The 5,041-nt window shown below is 33.6% G+C and overlaps 1 long non-coding RNA gene across 1 annotated transcript; it reads right to left on the bottom strand.

Moving 5' to 3' along the window:
- LOC107644006 lies at positions 2,982-3,491 on the bottom strand. The gene is made up of 3 exons (XR_001621170.2): positions 3,362-3,491; positions 3,163-3,255; positions 2,982-3,066 (listed from the first exon to the last, which is right to left on the bottom strand). It is a non-coding gene; the product is annotated as an uncharacterized LOC107644006 (long non-coding RNA).

Genomic DNA, 5,041 nt, shown 5'->3' on the forward strand with positions numbered 1-5,041 from the left:
TTAAAATATTTAAAAATATCAAAATTTTAATAGGTACATATATTTCATATTATTCTCTATTTTTTTTGGGAAACAATCAAATAATTATTCTTAATTTATACATAAAAAAACTTTGAAATGTCATTTTATCAAACGAACTAAATAGTGAGAGCATTATCTCCTCATTCTTCTTTAATTTTTTTGGGTCATGGATCATTTTTTTTTGTCAAAGTTCAAAATAATGTCCCACATATTCTTACTTTCATAATTCATTTAAGAATGTAAAATCCAAACAATTTTTTATATTATCAGAACATAATGATAAAAAGAAAATTTAGAGCTGACTGCATAATCTCATATCATACAAAATAAAAAGTCCATTTAGACTAAGCAAACCTGAAAAAGTTCAGCCCAATTCTAAAAACTATAATCACTCAGATTAATACAATTGTTTTTCTGAATTAAACATGCAACCAGTTATGACAATCCATTTACATCAACCTGCAGTCACACGCTTTTAGGTTTACAGTTTTCCATGTGACTCAGAAAAAAAAAAGCTATGCGTTGGTGCCTGGTATACACACACCTCAACATCTATATGTATGGATATTTTTTCAATTTATACCAAAAAATTTGCCTAATTTTTTATCTCTCTGAATAGCTGAATAGCAAAAAAATACTTTCACATGTTTCCACCATTCTCTCTCATATTCATCAAGAATAGATTCCTATAAACCTCAAATATCTATCATTTTATAATTTAAACAATCATTAAAAAAATAAGAATTAATTGAGGATAATAGTAAAAGTACAATTTTACATCAAAATATAAGAATAAAAAATGTATTGAATAAAAAGTTTTTCGAGACAATAGACATTGTGAAATGAAAAAGCACTATTATTTATTTTATATATTTATGTTGTCTCTAGAATTATTACTATGAGATTTGTCTTCTTGTATAATTTAAAATTGAAATGTGACGTATATTTGATTATATTTTTATTTCAGCATAAATTATTATTATTTTTCTTTCATCGATTTCTGTTGTAATTTAATGACATATTTGAAGCATATAAGGGTTATAATTTATAAAGTATATACCCACATAGTTATATCACTACCTTCCAAAAAACATTACAATTCTAAACTCCAAATAAGGTTTAAAAAAATAAATATTATATCACTCTAGTGATATATTAAAATATATTTTATAAAAAAATATTTAAATATGTAATATAAACTTAAGAGAAGTAAGCATTTTATACATAGTTGTTCTTTTCTCTGTTTTGGTTCTTTCAAGTAAAGTTAAATAATTAAATGTAAGATGTAATGCTTACTCCACCAAAAATTATATATTTTATAAAAAAATATTTAAATATATAATGCTCACTCACTACAGCAGAGGCGGAGCATAGCAGCATTTTTTTTAATGATTAGTGGCGGTTTTAAACCGCCGCAAAATTAAAGGCTGGCGGCTCTTCCAACCACCACGATTATGAGCGCGGGAATTATATTTGGCGGCAGTTTTCAGTAACCGCTGGCATAATCGCCGCCAAATCAATATTTCACGGCAATCGTTCATAAAACCGTCGCCAAACGTGGGTGACACAATTACTAGCATGTTCATCGGCGGTTCCAAAACCGCCACTATTCACTTTGATCTTTTCATGATGCCGCTTGTTTTGCTGCGCTATTATAACCGCAACAAAACGGTATTGTTTTTTCTGAAGCATTTTTCGGCGGTTACAAACCGCCGCAATCTTTGACAATTTTCCAGTTACTTTGGACGACTTTCCTGCGGTTCTAAACCGCCGCTAAATTAAGAATAATTAAAAAACAGGAAATTTGAATTTTCATTAAAAAATCGTATAATTTTTAATATCAAAACTATTTTTTTTCTTTTTGTGGCTTTTTAGATTTTTTTAATATCTTAAGTGTTAATATTTTAGACCTTAGAATGTAAAATTGTAGAAAAAATAAATAAATTATCTGCAAGCTAAAATAATATATTCATAAAAATATGAAGAGTACAAATCTCTTGCAAAGAGTTGCATAGTCTAATTAAAAAAAAAAAATACTTGATTCGATCCAAAATATCTCTAATCCTACTATTATTGTTCACTCTATTATTTCACGGAACTCATCCCTACAGTGATGTCTCGTGGCAGCTCCTCACCCTGCCTTTGAAAAAGATAAATCAGAGCTCTTTCCATCGCCTGCATCTTTTTCTTCTCTACTGCTACCTCGTCCTCCATCACCTTCCTCTTCAACTTCTTGCCTTCCAATTCTGCCTGTAGTGCAAACAGCTTCCTTTGGGTCTCCTCTACTTCGACTCTGTTGCCTGGCACATGTGAATTCGAACCGAAGAGTTGGGTAGGAGTCGGACCGAAACCCACACCACGTACTCTACTCGGTTTCTCTTTACCCAAAACCTGAGCAATGGAGTCATTTTGAGATAACACTCTAGAAGATTCATCCTGTTGCTCAATCTCCTCAATTCTTTCCTACAGATACAAATTAGCAAATACAATCATAGCATTTATTGGTCTATGTCAATAAAAACTCAGTCAAATATGAGAGAAAAATATATGGTTCGAAAGTAACTTATGTAAAACAACCAAAATAACGCACGTCACATAGGATGTTGCTAACACTATAAAAAGAAATAAGGAATAACATAAATTGAATTATTTCAATTTCAACCCAACTGTCTCTAAATTACATAGAAGTTTAAACACTCTAGAAACAACTGAGGTAAATTAGCAAACTAAATAAAAGTAACCAGCATTGGAAAATGAAAATTTCCTTTGGTCCATTTTGAATTAGGATTAATAGAAACTCATCTTTGAATATCTTCTTGCTGTTTCCAACCCAAGTCCAAACCAGTCAGCAAAGAAAAATAGAACAAAATATAATAGAGAACTAAACTATTAACGTATTTGAAAACATAATTTTATTGAAAATTTCTGAGAAGTAGTACTTACACCAATTGCCCTTGCTTCATCATTCATATAGGAGCCATCATTTTCTTTGTGCACTGTGATCCATAACTCTCCTCTACCGACTCTCCTTCCTTGTTCTTCATACTGTAACAACAATGTTTACGCCATTACCGTATTCCACACAATCAAGGAAACTTAAGTCATATAGATAGTCCAAACAGTGAATAACAAGTGGAGTACATCTTCTTCCATCCGCCGTGTGAAGCTTTTCAAACCGCCAGTGTGGGTATATAGTTGTTTTGATCGATTAATCGCGTTCTTCCTGCACTTCTCCTATTGGTCCATAAGTGCCAAATTAAAGTCACGATTAGATACTGATTTAAAAGGACTCAATGCAACATAAATTGCTGTGTTTTCTACCAATGGTATACTAGATTACCTTCGTCTCAGCTTTGGTGCGATATTCTAGGAACTCTCTCTAATGCTCTCGATCAATTCCCGGTGGACGGTGCTCAATATTCTGCTCAAATGTGAATGTTGGCTCGTAAAAAGGCATTATACAACCTCAGCCTTGTTTCCTTCCAAGACCTTCCCATACTTTTCAAAATATATTTCTTGATACTGCCTTCACTATCTTCATCAAAATGAAAAATTTGCTACACATATAATACAATTTGTCAATAATTGAACAATAAGCAGATTTATTACAAAGGGGATATAAATCTTTACCTTGACACATTCGTTATAAACCTTGTCTTTAGTGGTAACCTTATGGCAACTTTCCTTACCGATAGAAAATTTTTCATAGTTAGATCCCAGCAGACCAAGCACCCCACTCAACAGTCCAGCCTCGTCTCCAATTGGCTGCATTTCGTTGTTGAATCTGAGCACAATCCTTCTACCATTAGGCCGTTCCATAGCCTCCCTCACGCTTAATCTTGCCGGCTTGACTGTGCCATCAGATTCTATAAGCCAAATATAAATCCTTATGTGTGCATCTGTTGTTGATATTATGCACGAAAAAAAATTATATAACATAGCTCAAATCGATTATAGAAAAATTATAAAATACGTTACCGATGATCTTAACTATCCAAAACTCTGTAGTCTTGTGTCTTTTGCGACTCTGAGCTCCAGAAGCACTAAAGTGGTCGTCAACCTCATGATCACGAGATTCTACCTCTGGAGCATTACCCTTCAAAAGGGTCTCCTGGCCTAGCTCCGAGTTGTGAACGTTATTTGCGCTCATCCGTGTAGCAGGCCTTGGTTTATTGCGCGGTGGACGAAATGGGCGGGAAGTTGGAGGGATACCGTCACCACTGGCCGGGAGGACTTGAGAGTTAGCCTAGTGGGAACCAGAGGCCGAAGGCGGAGCGGTTAGAGGTTGCTGACATCCTGGTCCTGATTTTGGCTTTTTTGTGTACCGACCTTTCCTAGCCATCTTAACGCCCTAACACCAGGGGGTTAGGATAAAAATCAAGTCAAATTAAAATCCAATTAAGATGATTTGTTAGTAACCATGAGCAAGTTCGAACAGCATTAATCAACAATTATAACAGAAAAAATCACTCAAGCAGAAGGTAAATACATGTTTCATAATCTGGGTCTTTAGTAGTCAATAGTAATGATTTGCTTCCAAAATTTAAAAGATGCATTTGAACAATATTGCCCGGTACTTCAGAATAATCAGCAATGTGAAAAACTAAATGATTGATGCATCTATGAGTGTATCTGCACAGAATTTTGGTGATTAATTAATACAGTTATTTGAATGCATTTACAAGCACAATACAAGTGCACCAAAATTGGACTAAGCGAGATTCATCATTACAAAAGCAAATCATGAACCTTGAAGGCCAAAAACAAGTTATAACACCAAATGAAACCAAAATAAACAAAATATAAAGCCTAGTAAACTTCACACAATGGACAGGACTATATTGTGCTTAGACCCACTACATGCAAGCAAATTGATATACCTAGTGTTTTCAATGAGTGGAATTTCGTGTGGCAAGAGAAGAGAGATGTTCAAACTATAGCTGTGTGTTCTTAATCCCTAAAATCCCTACCTTTCATCCTTTCTTCCCAATTAGATCAAACTCCCAAGCATATCCTAAGA

The sequence above is a fragment of the Arachis ipaensis genome, chromosome B05, assembly GCF_000816755.2.
Source record: "Arachis ipaensis cultivar K30076 chromosome B05, Araip1.1, whole genome shotgun sequence".
NCBI lineage: Eukaryota > Viridiplantae > Streptophyta > Magnoliopsida > Fabales > Fabaceae > Arachis > Arachis ipaensis.